At 42.8% G+C, this 19692-nt stretch overlaps 1 long non-coding RNA gene across 3 annotated transcripts in view; it reads right to left on the minus strand.

Annotated features, from left to right (window-relative positions):
- LOC146524897 (uncharacterized) overlaps positions 1-11420 on the minus strand; it is a 107268-nt gene extending 95848 nt beyond the window's left edge. For 2 of the 3 annotated variants that reach the window (XR_014876195.1, XR_014876191.1), the window contains exons 1-2: positions 11040-11420; positions 2359-2417 (exon numbers count right to left, since the gene is read on the minus strand). This is a non-coding gene — a long non-coding RNA (uncharacterized LOC146524897). The remainder of the gene's footprint in view (positions 1-2358; positions 2418-11039) is intronic. The other variant, XR_014876192.1, reaches the window with a different exon arrangement.
- Between the last annotated feature and the right edge of the window lie 8272 nt (positions 11421-19692).

Genomic DNA, 19692 nt, shown 5'->3' on the forward strand with positions numbered 1-19692 from the left:
ATTTAAAAATATTTCTGTACTTCACTCCTTGGAAATGTTTAAATGGTTGATCAAATAAACTATTAAGATGACGTTGAAGTAGTTTGTTTGCTTCCAGCTTTACTTTGCTCAAAAGCTAGGACTACAAACTCTTCATGAAATTATTTCATATTCCGTGAGTCACCCCTTACATTTCTAAGCTAAGTACTTACTGCAGGTGTTGGATGAATGCATTGAAGTAAAAACTGGGAGACTTCCCACACTCACATCAACACACCCACACACATATGCCCCGCTCTGATCACTTTGACAAGTGTGTCACGCTGACTTTATATGAGAACTCTACAATATTTGGATTTCGAAACCCTTGAAAGCAAGCGAGTCATCAGACTCTTTCTAGTCTTAAGCAGACTTCTAATGACCCATCGTCACAATTAAACACAGTGGACAGCAGCTCCAAACACTGGGTGACATCTTAAAACTGCGTGAATGGGCCCTAGACCCAGCACCACCACCCCTCCCCTCCCCTACATCACCTAATGTTCAACACTAACCAACCATCACACAGACCTACATTCATAGTCCAATCTACAATGGAAAGCACTGCAGCGGGCCAGTGTAGCCCAGACGGTTTCGTTTGCACTTTATCAGACCACACAAAACAGCAACGCCTCATTGAGCCACAATTTGCTGCTAGTTTCCTACAGGAAGCAGAACAAAGAATGGGGCGGCCCAGTATTTCTTTTTGTGCCAAAGCAGCGGACCAGAGAAGGAACACACACACACACAAACACACAGCCAGAGTAAGCGAGGAACTGACAGAGAGAGAAAAATGTGAGAACAGCAGAACAACACACTCCAGAACACGTCTGTCACATCCTTCAAAACACACTATGACTAAGCTGCCGAGCGGTACAACCTTTAACCAGACACTCAAAGACAAAAACACTGACACTGAACACTTGCAGCACAAATAACAATTCTCAAATGTTACTCTTGTTGGTGGAAAAATACATGTAAAAAAAAGTTTGTGGCCACAACATCTACTGGAGGGAACAATGGTGTGCCACGACTGGGGTCACGGACGTGGCAGCATTTAAAAACCGCTTGGGGATAAAACGCTTCTGTTTGAGCAATCACTGTCCCTTTCCCTCCCTCCGTTTCCCCGGTCTCAGTCCCGCTTTCTGTCTTCATGTCTCTCTCGCTCTTCTTCTCTGGTTTTACTACGACGATAATTCCTGAGTGAGTAACTGAGTGTGCGTGAGCCAACCGAGGCCAAAGTCCTGTTTGTGCATTAGTGCAGTCATGCGAAAGCGCGTGTGAATGAGTGTGTTGCTCGTGGATGAGTGCCGCAGCAGTGAGCGTGCTGAGGGAAGCAGAAGTCTGCAAGGCGAGAGGAGCTCGCTTACAACCACGCTACCGGTTAGGGTGGCCCAGCACAAATAAGACAAAAAAAGAAAGCCTGCAACTGCTGCAATTATTGTTGAAATGAGGCTAAGACAAACAACGCGCTAATGTCTGAAGGTTAAAGGCTCCGCATAAAAACCAAAACAAAGCAAAAAGCATGCATATGTAACACCAGATTCATTACCATACATATCGAGATCAAAACATTTCATCAAGCTCAGTACATCATAGTCCTCATCTTCAAAGAAATCTATGTCTGAGTACAGTGAAGTAATTCCCTTTAACCAACTCCGACGTTACAGTCCAATTTGAAATAGAGAAGAACATCCCCTGTGGCAGAGTAAAGTATGTTGCCATGACAACCTGAAGAAGTTTAACTCCTGACAAGTAAGTGCAGATGATGTGCTGATTGGGCCTCGTGTAGTTACAGTGGCCTCTGCTTTCTGCACCTTAACCCACCCTCACTCTGCTACACTCTCTTCTAGCTGGCAGCTGTTTGTCCTGCTACAGGATGGGTGTGTTTTGTCTTGTCTGCCTGTGCATGCATGCATGAATAAATTATAAGAGCTCTGGACCTTTGGGACAGGACTGACCTGCTCATCTGGCTCAACAGAGCACTTCTGCCCTACCAGTATGTGGCAAAAGATGATCGCTAATTGAAAGTGGCGAAGTGATCTGATGACACTGGGGGGATACTTTGGTTTGTCACAACGTGTAAAGGCCCTTGCTTTTTAAGGGTGGCTGCCTTCAAGGAGGGGTTAATCAATGCACAGCTTAACGCAGACTGGTCAGGACAGAGCACAGTCGCTGGTCTCGGGGTAACTGAGGTCAAAATTAGCGAGACGTTTCAAGACGATGCTCACTTACTGTGCTGACTTTGAAGCAATTACAACACCAACACTGTACCTTCATGTCAGCACTGTCATCTAAAGCACAGAGAGCACTAGGCACACTCACAACATGTTTTCTTACCTCCGCCATAACTGGATAGCAGACAGCATCCCTTTAAGCAGACAGCCGTGATACAGAGCCTGTAAAAGTGAAGATAAAAATGCATAAGCTCAAAGCATCAATCATGGTCAGAAAATAGTGATTCCATACACAATTGATTTCCATGGTATCTTTACTCCCTACGGCACATGCGATACTATTTCCCGACTATTTTCTTCGCACTCATAAAGACGTTTGATATGGGCCACAGAAAGATGGAAGAGGAAGAAAGGTGTGTGTGTCTGGCTACATCCCTGTGCCTAAACATGTCATATGTTCAAATGGAATTCCCTTCTAGAGCAAAGAGCATCATATATAATACAACTCTCACGTCTAGACACCCTCCGCGATCTAGTTTTTCCTCGCACTTTCTCTTACACAGATGTGCATTAAAAGCCACTTTTTACAGTGCGCTACAGTCGCTTGTAAAGTTGTGATTGTGGTTGGGCTAATTTACTAGTCACGAGACAAAAAGTTGCAGTATTTGTTTTAACATAATGGACTTCAGCATGAAGGTGAAATCTAATAGCTGCCCCTGGATAACCCTCTGCTCCAAGACCACCTTCTATGTTTTTTAAGTGAAATAGAGATCTGTAGAAACTAATTTACTTTGTAAACACACCACCCAAATCTTGTTTACACTATTGGGAGTTGCAGGCACATGTGTTTGAGGAAGGAGACCTCTTGTGTCTTCTGCACCGCTACAAATACATATACACACACTGTACTCAAACCTGCACCCACTGACTGTATCACCAACCCCCTGATGTCCACTGGGAGGAGCAGCCACCCCATGCCCTCTTCCAACAGGGGGGTCAAAGAGTATTTAACACGAGAGTCCTACATTCCTCCAAGGTGATAATTGCTGTAGGTGCTGGCGGGGGGGGCCACAAAGCACAGGGTAAACAAGCAATAAGACTCTCTATGAACCACTCCGTGCCCTCCTGGCTTGCATAACTGTGACTTGGGTAAATTATGCCATCAAGCCAGGCGTGACAGCGTGTCACCTACTGCAGTGGAGTGAGACTATTTGGTGTCTGAGCAGCCAGGTGTTTCGGTGAACTATAAGTAAACCGTCAGCAAGACAAGACTTCACACATTTTATCAAATACTGTGAAACCTCGAGGCTAAAGACTAGCTGCGTTAAATTAACTAAAGATTAAGCTAAGCTTAGAAATCTTAAAGAACGATAACTCAGTAACAAATTACACCAGCTGTGCAGACCTAGAAACAGGTGGGAGAAGGGATGAATATAAGTAGGAAGACAGCGAGCTCCAGTTCAGGTCTCGTCCCTCTCTGGCCCTCTGTTGCGTTCAATTTTTCATATATAATTTGTGTGTGTGTCAGTTTAAGTTGAACCAAAGCTCTGATGCTGAAAATTGATTGGCTTAATTAATTTGTCTTCATCTTCTGCATTAAATGCGATTAATGTTGCAGCTATTTTATATTTTCTCTTTTTCAGCCTATTCGCTTATATCTTGATTTTATATATATTTAGGAAATTTCAACATTTCATTCAGCTTCTGCCTTTTTTGTCAAAAACAAATCAATTCCCCAAATTAACAATACATCATTAATGCTTTAAGATATGGACTTTTAATTCAAACACACATATTTAAGAATCCCTGGCTCACTGAGCTTACTAACCAAAGTGCATTGTACTTCACAAGAGGGCACCACAGTCTTTAAAAGTTTGTATTGCATAACTGGCTCCAAGGATACTGACAAAATTCAATTTGCTAAATTCCACTGATGCATAACATGTGGCAGTGATGGATTAAAACAGCTTAGTACAATATTAAACGAAATCCAAAACCCTAAATGTCACTTTAAAAATCAAATAACTCACTCATACATTCTGCAAATCTGATTTGTGACTTTGACAGACCGCAATCGTCAGTCTATTCAAAAATCTGACTTTATATTTTAAAGAAATATGTGAAATCAGTTAACACACTGAGCCACAAGCCCTCATCCAAATCTGCTAAAACTGACAGACATTTTTGGTGACTAGATGTTCGATATTTTAAATAACTTAATTTAATCTGCTTCTTAACTCAGATAAAACTGAGGTCATTGTACTCGGCGCTGAAAAGCTTAGAAATATGGTATCTAACCAGATTCTTACTCTGGATGGCATTACCTTGGCCTCCAGTAACACTGTGAGGAACCTTGGAGTCATTTTTGACCAGGATATGTCCTTCAACGCACATATTAAACAAATATGTAAGACTGTGTTCTTCCATTTGCGCAACATCTCTAAAATTAGAAATATCCTGTCTCAGAGTGACGCTGAAAAACTAGTTCATGCATTTATTACTTCCAGGCTGGACGACTGCAATTCATTATTATCAGGAAGTCCTAAAAACTCACTGAAAAGCCTTCAGTTAATCCAAAATGCTGCAGCAAGAGTACTGACAGGGACTAGAAAGAGAGAGCATATTTCTCCTGTTTTGGCTTCCCTTCATTGGCTTCCTGTTAAATCCAGAATTGAATTCAAAATCCTGCTCCTCACATACAAGGTCTTAAATAATCAGGCCCCATCTTATCTTAATGACCTTGTAGTACCATATCACCCTATTAGAGCACTTCGCTCTCGCTCTGCAGGCCTACTTGTTGTTCCTAGAGTATTTAAAAGTAGAATGGGAGGCAGAGCCTTCAGTTTTCAGGCCCCTCTTCTGTGGAACCAGCTTCCAGTTTGGATTCAGGAGACAGACACTATCTCTACTTTTAAGATTAGGCTTCAAACTTTCCTTTTTGCTAAAGCATATAGTTAGGGCTGGACCAGGTGACCCTGAATCCTCCCTTAGTTATGCTGCAATAGATGTAGGCTGCCGGGGGATTCCCACGATGCATTGAGTTTTTCCTTTCCAGTCACCTTTCTCACTCACTATGTGTTAACAGACCTCTCTGTATTGAATCATATCTGTTATTAATCTCTGTCTCTCTTCCACAGCATGTCTTTAGCCTGGTTCTGCCGGAGGTTTCTTCCTGTTAAAAGGGAGTTTTTCCTTCCCACTGTCGCCAAAGTGCTGCTCATAGGGGGTCATATGATTGTTGGGCTTTTCTCTGTATCTATGAAGCGCCTTGAGGCGACATTTGTTGTGATTTGGCGCTATATAAATAAAATTGAATTGAATTGAATTGAATTGAAAATGACTGGATTATTTATTTATATGGCCAAAAAAATATATGTTTCCCCAGTGGGGCAGTGAGGAAGTCATCTGGGGATCCAAAGGTCCAAAGTTCATACACCCGGGTGGTGGAAGTCTTACTTTTTACCACAATTTATGCATGTGGTATGTTGTCAAGTGCTCATTATGAACAAGCACGTGAAAAAAGGAGCACTTGACCTCACCGAGTTCACTATATTCCAGCAATTATGCCACAACTGCTTGCAGCTATTTGTTTTGTCAACAACCCTAAATCTCCAAATTAAATTTCTGCTATGCTAACAAACATTGTGAAGCTATTATTGGCCAAAGTGAGCCACTGCGTTGGGTTTCACGCTACATCATCGTAGTGAACACTGGCAGCAGTGTTGCACATCTGGACTTCCAAATAACATATGCCTAAAACAACTACGTCAATACTGTGTAATATTCAACAACACAAGACACACACTTGGTTTCTAATTTATTTCATTTGTCGATATTTTATTGAGAATTGTAACTGTAATTATCTTAAGGAGTTTTTATTATGAATGAATGATGAATTTTTATGAATATTTATGTCTATTTTTTATGCTTAAGGACAACAGATGGAAATTAGCCCTTGGCTATAATCTGGTATGTTTATATTCATGTAATTTTTTTTTTTTTTTACATTTATGTTCATTAACATGCACTGTCCTAAATAAATAAATAACCTCCTAAGACCCGAAACTCTTTCATGGCATGCATTTTTATTTTCTCTTTGATATTTGGGATGATTGGGACCTGATGAATGTAAAAACAAAGAATTACCAGATTTTTTTTTTATCTGATTTTTGTTTTTAAGAAAAATGAGGATATTCGTTTAAAATTTCGATAGAACAGTGGCAGTATAACGTCCTCGTAAGTGGATATCAGGCCCCTGTAGAGCAAGATTTAGTATTTTGGTCTAAATTCAATTCAATTCAATTCACTTTTATTTATATAGCGCCAAATCACAACAAATGTCGCCTCAAGGCGCTTCATAGATACAGAGAAAAGCCCAACAATCATATGACCCCCTATGAGCAAGCACTTTGGCGACAGTGGGAAGGAAAAACTCCCTTTTAACAGGAAGAAACCTCCGGCAGAACCAGGCTCAGGGAGGGGCGGGGCCATCTGCTGCGACCGGTTGGGGTGAGAGAAGGAAGACAGGATAAAGACATGCTGTGGAAGAGAGACAGAGATTAATAACAGATACGATTCAATACAGAGAGGTCTGTTAATACATAGTGAGTGAGAAAGGTGACTGGAAAGGAAAAACTCAATGCATCATGGGAATCCCCCGGCAGCCTACATCTATTGCAGCATAACTAAGGGAGGATTCAGGGTCACCTGGTCCAGCCCTAACTATATGCTTTAGCAAAAAGGAAAGTTTTAAGCCTAATCTTAAAAGTAGAGATAGTGTCTGTCTCCCGAATCCAAACTGGATCTAAATAAAGATCTAAATAACCCAAAATGTGATGTCCACATATGTGGACGCCATGTCCTAGGAGGTTAATAGATAGAAATGTGTCAGAAACACTGCATAAATTAAAAAAAGACAAATAAATGCAAGTGTTTGCACTTTTAAAAGGGATAAATATTTCCCCCCTCACATGCACACGCATATTAGTGCACACACATGAGAAAATATTGACAAATTAAATCAAGCAGAAACCAAATTTGCCTCCAAAATGTTTTTTGGTAAATCAAGTCCATTAAAGAAACAATGAGGATTTATTGTTAAACCTTTAAGTGCATAAAATGAAGTTGCTTAGAGAATGGTTTCAATGGTTTTCAAATACCACATTTATTCCTCTTGTTTGTTTACAATGCTGACAAAAGAGGAAAATATGTGTAAAATTAGAAAAACAAATGAATACAAGCATATAATTAGACATATTAAAACTCTACAGCTTTAGCTAATGTGATCCTATAAGCAGCAGTATTGACATTTGCAGGATTGTTTGAGTTTTCTGTGCTTTAGCCTTATTGAAAGCATTTTTAATATTAAAAAAGTAGGTTTCAGTTTTATCTTCCACTTCAGTGTGAAATTTGATTTGTATCTGTTTCATACATACAGGCCCCTGTTCTGTGCCCACATATGGTCCCCTCAGCCCCGCACAAGGCTTGGAGAGGTTATAAAAACTGAAGGGGTGATTAAAAACCAGGAATAATGGCCTCCACAAAACTAGGAATGCGTTTAACTGGTACAATTGTTCCAAATCAGGTTGCCATTAATATCAGAAATGATTCTGCAGATCTTGAGAGGGGGATTTTACGGGCATTTTTAACTTGATTTTTAAAGAAACTGGCCCTGGGAAAAATGAAAGCATAGGCAGAATGTACTGAAGGTACATGATTTATGGCTGAGGATGACCTGGAAGGATTTAGGTTGGGTATATCTCGAACTGTGCTGACCTACCCACCAGTTCTGCATTGTTGAAGTTTGGTGGATCCTCTTAAATCCAGGATTAGGAAAGTCAAATATACAAACACCTTCACCCCTCCTCTTTTTCTCACATACAGACATACCAAGAAGAGGGAGAGGTTGAAAGCGTTAGCATTGGCTCCTGCCTGCCTGCTAAGCATGCCCAAACCCCAAACCCCATCACTTTCCTCATTACTTGAGCTTCATGGCTTTTTAGGGCTCTGTGCTTTATCTGGGATTTCACATTTCCTTGCCTGCCACTTGACATGGCTCAACCAGCTGCCAGCAATCAAGTAGCAGAGGGCAGCAGCGGCAGCGGCTGAGTCTTCAGGCTGCACCTTGATTTGAGAATTGCACATCACAGCCACTGGCCTTGCTAAGCTTCGGTAATTATTGGCCACACGTGCCATCTTCCCACCGACTCTATTTCTACCCCACTCCATAGACTGGCCTGACATAATGGGTGAAGGGCAGAGGGGCTGCATGTAGAGAGATAGGGATAGTCATGGGTCATGGGTGGATTGCATGGTGTTGATGTGCGCTTTAAAAGCCAAAAAGTGTTCGACAGAGCTGGAGAAAGAAGTGATAACACGTTCTGCAAATCATCCATACTGTCAATCTCAGAATGTTCTATATGGATCATCCCCTTATGTGTTAAAGCATGTCAGTGCCCTTGTCTATTTGCTTGCACCTACAGTACACATTGTGTGTGTGTGTGTGTGCGTGTGTGTGTGTGTGTGTCTGCATGTGTGTCTGTGCCTAATTGAGAGGTAAGCAAAAAAGTTGCCTTTAAAGTTTCCAATAAATATCCTGCCAGTAATGTCAAACACCTGCCCGTAAAGCCCAGAGGAATGCTAAATGAAACCAAGTTGCAGAGCCTGTCTCCTGTCTGGGGTCTCAAGTCAAGACAGCAGGATTTGTAATGGCTGTAACCAGGATTATAGAGTTCAAGCAGAACAGCCAGGAAGCAAGAAAAAACATAGCATGGTCAGCACCACTGCTTTTCCTCCCTCTAACAGCCAGTACAATGAGTTGTGTGTCCCACTAACAGTAGAGATAGATTCCAGATTATTCCTCAACTTAGTCACCCTCTTGGCATCAAAACATAACAAAACAGCCATAAACTGTTTTTTTTTAAAAACCACTATTATAAGAGCCAAATGATCCAACCTTCTCAGGGACTGCTGTATAATACTAGTGGACACAAGTGTGATTAGACAAGAAGTGATCTTTTTGTGAAAGTGTGAGCCAGATAAAGTGAGACAGATGATTACTGCAACTCAAAACATGACCCGCTGACCTCCCCACCCCAGTGTCGCACACCAGTAACCATCTCACGCACACACACATGCAGTCTGAACACATACAAAGATGCACGCACTAATGCGCACACATCTACAAATATTCAGTATCATGGAAGGAAGAGACTCTTGGTGACCCTAGAAGCCAAATGATGCTGTCATTTGGCCTCATCTCTGGTTTTGATTGCCTAAACTCCTGACGCCTTCCTCCCGCTGCACCTGTCGAACGCCAATAGACCCCCTGCCCAGACCTTTTCACCACTGAGAATATATGGCCGTGCTCCTGGGTCCGGCCTGGCTAATTACCACTGGCCTCAAATCGCCCCCAAATGCCACAGTAGGGTAGGGTTTTTAGCTGCTGTTGCCACCCTGAGGCTCAGCACAGCAGTCCTCCCTGTTATTTGGTGCCTCTCTATTCCTGAATGTGTTCCAGATAAGGCTGACCACGCAAAGGCATTTATTTCCAGAGTAACAGGCTGCCCCATTCAAACCAGAGATTAAGCACTGCTGTCTACACGCAACCATGAATAATGAAGCTATCACTCCAGACAGGCAGGCAAAAGCAGTGTGAGTTATATAGACCAGTAATCTCAGAAGCTACTGCACACAAGTGCCCAATGTATGAAATAGCAGCACCACTGTGCAGTTCATAAATTATTTTAAGTGTGGTTAAGATCTATTTTGATTTAGTGTCTTAATCATAAAGCTAATACAGCTGAAGTATGAATTATAGGCTATATATAATGCATAAATGTACAATATGTAGATAACATCTAGCAGTATGAACTTTTACCTGGCAGGAGCAGTAAAAGTAATAATAATAAATGTATTACATTTAAATTTGTGTCTGCATAACATAATAAATAATCGGCACTTGTAGATAAGCATCTCTGCCTGACACCGCTTGTCAGGCTGAGATGCTGAGATCTGTACAGGTATGAAGCTTGCACTTTATGGGCTTTATTTTATTTTATCAAAACTAAGTTATGAAGCGTAGTAATGTGAGCTTTCTGGTGTTCATTTTTTATTTGTTAGTCTGTTTGTTCCCTGGGAATATTAAATGTTAACATATTAAAGCTTTAAATTGTTACTAACTGAAAGGGAGTTATTTTAATTTTCCCTACAATTTACTTTTCTCATCTTCAACCGGAGGGATATAATCCCGGAAACGGTTTCGAAACAACAGTAGGTAGGCTGTACCTGACGCGAGGCTGGATAATAGCAGACACCACGTGACTGCAGTACTTTCAGCCTGGACGCACGGCAGGGTCTGTCAGAGCCTCCCTGGTGAGGACGACATACACACACGCAGGACGGATAAAAATAGACGCCATTTATGTGTTGAGAAGCCGCTTGAAAAGCTATGTGCTACGCGTCCAACTTGTTAAACTTAATATGTGCCGTTTGTTTTTATTACTTTTAACGCTGTCATTCATGTTTTTTAAAACAATCTGCACAGTTTAGTGTATCAAAATGTGCAAAAGCGCACCGAAAGCCTCGCACGGATTTCACTGCTCTCCTCCACTTGAATTCATAACAGAGGTTGTTTTTTTTTTCATCTTCTATCGCGGTACACATCTCAACCCTCCTCTCAAAGGAGCGACACCGACAAAATCCCTCAATTCAACACACAGTGAAGACTTATCGCCCGCTATGCGCTGCGTCACCGGCTTTAGACAGGGGCAAAGTATGGCACCATATCTGAACTTGCATGAATGAAAGTGACGGCATAAAGCACTCAGTCAGCAGGCGACTCACTCAGCCTCCGGTGTCTGTCTCGCCTGTGTGGCGCTCTCCTGCATCCCTCAGTGAGCATCACTCTCTGTGGAGCCGGCATCCTCCCTTACAAACACCGGTCCTGGACATCCTAGACAGCCCGTCCTGCGACATATTTTTACTTTGGACCCGTTGATGTCACTTCCTGCTTGGGCAACTGCCTGTGCAAATAAACCCAGGGATGTGAAGGGGTGCTCGGGGAGCCATTTTTTGAGGTCACGCAGCAGACAAGTTCACAAGGTCATGCAGTAGCGACATGTCCCAAAGCCGACAAGAAGCTCGTTACTCTTTAAAATGACAACTATCATCCCATCTGGCTCATTCGAACTGTGCCCTATAGTTTTATATAACCAGTCACATCCACATCATCCTACCCCCCTGCGATGCGCCGGCAAGGTTCATTTCCTGGTGCGCTGTGCGCATTTACGGCCACGATTATGCAACGAAGGCGGCATCATCACTCTTTCACAAATGCTATACAACGCAGCTGGTAAGAAAATGTTTCAGGATATACAGGACTGCGAAAGCTACAGCATTGCACCAATTTGTGGAACACCTGTTGATAAAATAATATCATCCAATTGAAAAAGCAAAGCTCAGACAACTAAATACAGTTTTACCTTTTTTAGTTTGTCTTAAAAGGAGGTAGCTGACAAACTTTTGTTACACATTTGTATATTTAATATTTAAATCCAGCAATCCTTTAAGACAGCTTGGAAGAAGAATAATGAGGGTGCACAATTTAATATAAGTACCTATACTGGTCTGTGATTAGTCAGTGTGATGTGGCAGAAGCTGGTCTTCGTTCTTTCCACACCCAGGTCTCTTTTCTTTACCTTTGAACCCAGGCCCGGCAGCCCATTTCTGATCTACACAGGGTCTCCTTTTACCCCGATCCCCTTGTAGGCCCCAGTGACAGACGGGCATCAATGTGCCAATACTTCACTGTATTTCAATATCCTGCTCAGGAAAAGGAATTCAAGGGGTTGAGCGAAGTTCAGAGTAACAGCGTGGTGCCTAAAGCTCACAACCTGTCCCCAGCCTCGTGCCGAGAACCTGAGATCCAAACATTCAGCTGAGAAAATTCTTGAGACCAGGTCCTGTATGTGTCAACAAAACAGCCCCGGCTGCCACCATCCAGACTGCGAGACGAGAGCAAAGAGGAGCAAACGACAGCAGATCCAACAGCCTGTGAGTGAAACTTTCCAGAACCAAAATTATTATTTATTTTACTCAACAACAAGTAGTCTGTCTGGATGTTTACACCAGTGTCTATCTCAGAACCTGAACCCTCAGGCAAGTATTTGTCAAACATGAGGTTTTACTGTCTCAGTCACAACTACAGCTTGTCAAAAATGTTTAACTCCATATCTCTTTTCTAACTTTGGCCGGACAAAAAGTCCTGGCACACTCGCACTCCTTTATAAAATCCTAAAAAATTTAATGTGCTTTTAAATTTTAAATTTAAATTTTAAATTTCATTTTGCTATTTTGCTACTGTACCAATATTCTGGAAAAAAGACATACTGATGTATAACAAATACTGGAATAATAAAGATGTGTTTGACTTTGGATTTGTTATATTTATAAGCCATGGCAATTCAAACAAACAGGATTATGTACATTGTATCAATGTGGTGAGTAAGGTGGGCACATATCCAGTATGTGTAGGACTGTGTGAATGCACTGAGCCTGTGCCCAAATATAAACGCATGTGTTTAGTGTAGTATTTTGCGATAGGATGACGTGCTCATGTGGTTCTGTTGTCTGTGTGCGATTGGTTGGATCAGTCAGAGGACTGTGGCAGGCAGGAAAGAGGCAGCGAAGCAGGCAGTGCGACCTAGTGGTGGAAGAGGGGTGTGTGGTGGAAGAGGGGTGTGCACTATGAATCACACCGATACACTAAAAAATATGCACATTTTCTATCTTGTTAATAAATCCACACGAGCGTGCTAACACATACAGTCAACCCAACGTGCCTTTGTTAATTCACTGTATAGTAATTTATCTCCTTGAAACACATGCTCTTAAACTCCAACCCATGTATTTGATCTAATGTCCCAAATACCTAATGTAGTGTTCCAAGTTTTAAAATAACATAATTCCCCACCAACCACCCACATGTGTAACGTAACGCTCTCTAACCAGGTTTGTACCCGTGTTTTCTATCAGCCCATCCTTCCCTTCTATCCCCTCCACCTCACACCCCCTGCTCTCACTTCCGTTCTCCCATTGCTAAATCTGCTCTTGAACCAAATGGCACGAGTGGTAACTTCAAAGCCAGAACTACCTGCATCCCCTTTCCCTGCTATGGAATATTTGAAAATGAAAAAATAAATAGACCATCTGGCATAGCAGTGGTGTCTGACTTTTCCCATATGAACCAAGTGACACTTAACCAGGCTATGTTTTGAGATGATCGGCCTAGGATCGCAATTTAACACCCCCACCCAAATCCACAAAAGCATTAAAGATTACCCACTATCCAGATGTGTTTTAGTAGAGATTGAGGGGTCAGAAGGAGGAGCTTTAAAAAAAGAGGGGGTTATGTAGACATGGGTGGGTGGAGTTAGTAACCAATTCTGGAAAAAAAAAAGAGGAATACGGCATAGACAAGTGAAGTCCCAAAAAGGGTTTAGCAGGGGCCTAGTTCTACTGGAGCTGCGGCCCATTTTGCCTTGAAGGGGATTAATAATGAATTAAGGCACTCCCACCCCCCTTCTAAAAAGATATTCATGCATGTTAATGCATCCATTATTTATAGTGCGCATAGAGGCTGGCTAGTGGTGGCCACATGCAAGTGGGAGGGATGTAAAGATGAAATGAGGAGGTGGGGGTCTCTTCCCCCTGAATGAAGCACTGAGGCTCTGGAAGCAACATCCAGCCATTGTGGCTGGGCTGGGGCTGGGTGGAGATGGCATGGGGAGTGGATATGGAAAAGTAGGAGGAGGTGGGGGATGTGGGGGCCTTGCTGCCAGACAGGCAGCTCGTGCATGGGGCCGCCAAGTGTTGTGGGGGAAGGGGTGGATTAAACAAATAAATACATGATAAGGAATAATCATGCCAGGGAGGCAGGGCGTGATAGAGACAAAGAGGCTAAGAGGGGCAAAGCGGGGGTTAGTTCAGTCAGACAGGATTTATTGTCTGGACTGACCCATTCTTGATCGCAAACCTACGTGAGATAACTTTTTTAGATGCACTTTTAATTGGACTGTTTCACTCGATGACTCATACCAATTATGCTTTCGCCAAGGAGCTAACAAAGTCTGTTTGATCTGAAATAAACTACATAGATCTGAGTAACTCAGAAATTCAGTGGCATGTCCAGTGCATAACATTAGGTATGACTGGTTGATAATTCAATAAAGCATTGCAGAAGTTGACACGGCCAAAGCAAAGATGACAAACAGACATGTAAAATAGAGGAAAAGGCAAGAAGATGTGAACATGAGAGATCGAGGAAGAAAGACGAAAGAAGAAGAGGCTAAACTTTTTTTTACGTAGCGAAGCAGTGCAGAAAGGAGCAGGGCAAGGAGGGTGATAAGATAAGGCAAAAGCACGAGTCAGATGAGCTTTCTACCCTGCTGATCCCCATATTAGCATAGATACAGAGTCATAAGCATGGCAGGGAGCTTTTGCTGTGGAGGTGACATCAGGGCCATGACACCCAAACTCATCTCCATAGATATCACTGGGGCCATGCAGGTTAATCAAACATAAGGCTTATCTAGGCGTCTGTAGTGCATGAATATCTGCCAACGAGCTGCCACCTTAAATTTCAGTAATCCTTGTAAGCAACTAATTCTTAATACTGTTTCGCTTGTCGACAAAATGAGGAAAATTTGCCCTTTCTGTGTGTTTGTTTTGGGAAAATGTTTGCTTCCAGAAACTGCTTCTTCTACAGAAAAAAAAATACTTGGAGATCACTGTTCGTGCCATTTCTACGCGTATGCAAACACCAAACTGCTCTGGGGATATGGTGACATGTAGGCTAAGAGGTCATCAGTGTGGCTTGGCAACACCTGTGTCAATGGGATTTTCCATTGCTGGCCTGGTGTTACACCCATGGCACGTGAGTGGCACAAATCCTCCACTACAATGGAGTATTAAATAGTTATGCCATCATAATGGGTAAAAATATTGTTACATGAACTGTATGATTCAGGAACAAAGCAGGTAACAGTGAGACATTCGTTAATGGCAGACATGCCACATGTTTCTCAACAAGTAGCACCAGAGGCAAGACCTCCCAGAAGGGACAATCTGCATTGTGCAAACATTGCAACCTTTGTTCCCCCAACAAACACAAGGTGAGGCACTAAAGTGTTTTTAATACGAAAACCTCAACCACACACAGGAAAATCCATAAACATTGGAATGATGTCAAAACAACATCGTGGGGTTTTGACGGTTTTAATTTTCCACTGCTCAAAGTAAAAATGGCTCCTGCAACATTTCCTGCACCCCGGTGATTTTTATGACAAATACAACAGCAGCTTAATTATACATGCGACCACCGCCATAAAAGCAGAACCATTAACTACCATCTTGTTAACACAGAGGACCTGCCTTGAAAGTGCTAGAGTCGCATTTTGAAATCTTTTCACTCAGCGCCTGTCTGCAATGTCAGATTTTCACTATTTAGCAAAAACAGAAAGAACGTGGCGGTACGTGCACGAGACATCTGCTTTAATTGAACTAGACATTAAAAATAATTGTGACGACCTGTTCTTGATGTGTCGGCTAAAATATAATAAAGGAAACATGTCCAAGTCAGTCGAGTAACATCTAGGCACAGATCTTTTCACTGACTTGAAGTTGCAGTGTGCAGCTGCGTTGATGTAGGAAGAAACCTGGCTTCTGATGTTCCTGACCCTGCTCAGTGTGTCCATGGAGAAAGCTTTGCAGTCTCCAAATAAGAGTGAACTTCCAACCTTTTCCTGAAGAGGCTTTGGTTAAGTTTCAAAGGCTTCCTGGTTTTACTTTACTAGCCAAACATACCCCAGCTGTACACAAAGTGGTCACTCTCGGTGAGACCCTATGGAGGCAGAGGGAGATCAGACACCCCTTGACGTAACCAAACATCTCTGTTAAAAGCAATGTGAACAGAGGGTTTGCCATTGATGTTATTGCTTGCTTAAACGGGTCAGTCTTCACTCATGGCAAGTGTGACATTACAGACGGTAATATCATACTTGTGAGCAACGCTTCAAGCCTACAGGTCCCAACAAAGAGAATCCGTTGTTTGTCGCTGTCATGAAATAGATCAGCCATCTTAATATTTCATACTCCGCCTATCCTTAAGATAGTCCATATGGACTTCATAGAATATGTCAGTTTCTTGAGTGATAGAATGGAAAACCTACAAAGCACACCTCTGAAGGCAATCCCATCAAGCAGCATTCACTTCGAGATGTATAGCCCTGTGTTAGGCAAATGAGCTGAGAAATGGTGAGCTACTGAATCCATTATTTGTCATTCTGTATGTATTGTCTTAAAGCCTGCCTAATGTCCCCAAAATGCCTTTAAAGACATGTTAAGAGAAAAGAGCTCTCTGCCTTGGAATGAGGTAACTTAATTATCATAGCAACTGCCAGTACTCTTTAACATGTCAATGGTACTTGGCTTGCATGCATAATTTTGCTGTGTTATTGTGGTGGCCTCTGTGTTGCTCGCTGACAAAAAACCCAAACCACAGGCACGGGGGCCTATTGTCATGGATGCATCCATCTGGATCAAGGCCATTAGAGGATATTTGCACTTCCTCTGTGGATCCTGGCTCTTTTTGACATGCAGCAGAAGGAGCAGGCTTCACCCACCAGCGCAGGGCCAATTGAGGTGTAGATTGACCAGAGGGACAGTGAAGAAGGGCAGCCAGCAGGGCAGCACTCCTGTCAAGCTCAGTGATGGACACCCACATGGCAGCTGGTAGTTGGCCTGGGGTTCCTGAGGTCCTATAGCAACTGATGGGACATGACGAGGCAGGCTTCCTGGTTTCATTCCTTTGTCCCCTGGGATGTTGGAATGTGTATCAGAATGTCAGAGGATCTTGGCTTCAGCACACTTTTGGTGTCAGCTGCCAACCGATGCCCCACACTTGCCCTGACATGTATTAACAAGTAATTCAGGTAGCTGTTTCATACAAAAATACAATGTAATGGTAACTTTCTCTGTTTTTGTTCAACCCAATTACATGAATAAAACATTAGCATATATAGCCTATGAATACTGCAAACACTGCTTGAATTGAAATAACGGACCAAGTGATCTGAACCGAAAAGTGCATAAATTGGGCCCTTTGAAGTGATAGAAATATGCTGATCTAGATCTATTGTGGTTAACACCACAGCATTCACAAAGGCCTTTGAATGCTTCTTTATAGTGTATATGCAGAGTGTGTATGCGTGTGCTTGTATGCCCAGGTGGGAAGGCTAATGGTAGATGCAAAGATCACTATACACATCTGGAAAAACAGCTCTCGGAGATATATCAAATAGAAGCAATTCATCTCCAACATATAAACACGTTGGCTGTCAATCTACATCTCCCCACGTGTAACTTATATGCTTGTTGCGACATACGTAGCCTCTGAGCTGTGTTGGAATGCTGACAGCCCACAGATATGAATCTTGATTTGATTAAAAGGTAAGAGTTGGGGTCTAAATGCTGGAACCAATATCAGTTCGGGCGGGTGGGCAAGGTAACTGTTGCAAAGGAGGTGAGGTGGAGAGGAAGGGGGAAAGTGTGATTGTTGGGGGGGGGGGGGGGGGGTTACCTGTGGCCTTGGCTCCAACTGGGAGTAATTTGGAACAGACTGCTCCCAGTGTGTTCATTAGGTTGTGATTGGGCTGAACGCAGGTGGGGAGGGCTGCCCAGCCTGACGCTGAATAGTCTTGATTGTGCCCAGCATAAAACGCCATCTGTTTCAATGAGGCAACGAAGGAGAGAAAGAGAGAGAGAGAGAGATTGAAGCAAGACGAAGGAGGAGGGAGCTACCGGTGAAAAGTCGTGTTTTGTGATGTCTTGAGAATTTTGTGTACTAACAAGGGGACAAAAACATGTAGAATAAAAGTATAAAGCTGAACTGTCCATTGTTTCGTCTTAAATCCAACACAGAAATGACTTTCCATGTGCAAAAATATAATTCAGTCCATAATGTAAATTAATGGGTGGGCACAAGAAAATATTTACATGTGACCAAACTTTGTGCAAAAAGTGCAAATGTGTGGTCAAATGTAACCAGTCCATTTTGAGTGTGAATGGCAGGCCTCATTTTCACGAGGCTATGAGCGGATGGCTGATGAGACAAGGGGATTGGAGATAGGGCCGCAGTTTATTTATGGGCCGCCTGCTTCAAAGCCGGAATGTTTTTGGTTAATCCCATGCTCATACCAAAAGCAGACATACAAATGTTAATCTAGGAGTTTACATGCAAATGTGGGCTGTCTACTTTGCTGTAGACACAACATTTCCCAAAATCACATTCCTCGGTCTCATGTAAGAAGGAGGTAAAAACACCGACAAAATATCTTTTTGCTCAGACAGCCTCGCTTTCGGTCGCTTATTTTTTTTTTTTCTCTCGTTGCAAAGGCCTTGGAAAGAAAAAAAAGAAGAGAGCAGAAGAGAAGAAGGCCACTCTTTGCTGCTCGACTTTTGAAGCGTCTTTATCGGGCTTGGCAGCGTAGTCTTGCGTGTCCAAGCCTCGCCGTGCTTTTCATCCTTTGTGCTGTCCAAGGTGTGTCCAATGCACTGTTGCTTTGTGTGGAGAGGGAGACGACACATCACATTCTGTCTTCTGTCCCAAGCTGGGGGATGGGGGAGATTGTGGGGTGGGGTGTACAACAGAGGGGGCACAAAAAGCAAACTTATAGAAGGCCGGAGCGCTTCAAAGCCGCGATGCACAAAGGCTTATAAAGCGTTACTTCATGCAGAGTTGTGCCAGATGTAATTGCGGGGTTCCTGGAGATAAAGAATCACATGCAATTCTTAGCCCCGCCCCTGATACTTATGAAAGAGCTGTGGCTAAGAAGCTTCAGCTGCGAACAGAAAAGTTTGTTTCACTTTGGTGCACAATAAATAATTAACAGTTATTTTAGAGGTTTCAGGATGAATTTGCTGTCCTGAAAACAGTAACAGTGCACATCAAGCTTTACAGATGCAGGAAGATGGGCTGAGCCCATTATAGATAGGGAGGGGTGAAAACTGCACTGAGTGACAAGCGAGTTCCCTCCCCTTTTCCCCTCATCTTCGTAGTATAGGCTCTTTCAAGTCTGCCTGACTCCTTTCCACAGAAAATTATGTTGATTCATTGTTAATAAGCCCAGAGGTTGCCAGTGTGAGCACAGTGCGTGGCAAATATAGGTAGACTGTAGTTTTCCAGATCAACCTGACTAGTCCTCATCTGTTTCCTGTGGCCTCCTGCTGGGATGGGACTGGTGTCGAGTGTGCATTGTTAAATATGTTCTCGGGCAAAAATGCTGCCACTGTCAGGTACATTTGCACAGGCTGCTCCTTGTGTGTGTGTATGCGTGTGTGCGCTCACGCACGAGAGTGCAGGTGGGTACGTGCATGTGTGATGCTGACAGTGAACAGTGATGGGTGTGGAGGAAAGGGTGGTGCAGTCACTTTAGACTCG

This window comes from Neolamprologus multifasciatus, chromosome 2 (assembly GCF_963576455.1).
Source record: "Neolamprologus multifasciatus chromosome 2, fNeoMul1.2, whole genome shotgun sequence".
NCBI classification, from domain to species: domain Eukaryota; kingdom Metazoa; phylum Chordata; class Actinopteri; order Cichliformes; family Cichlidae; genus Neolamprologus; species Neolamprologus multifasciatus.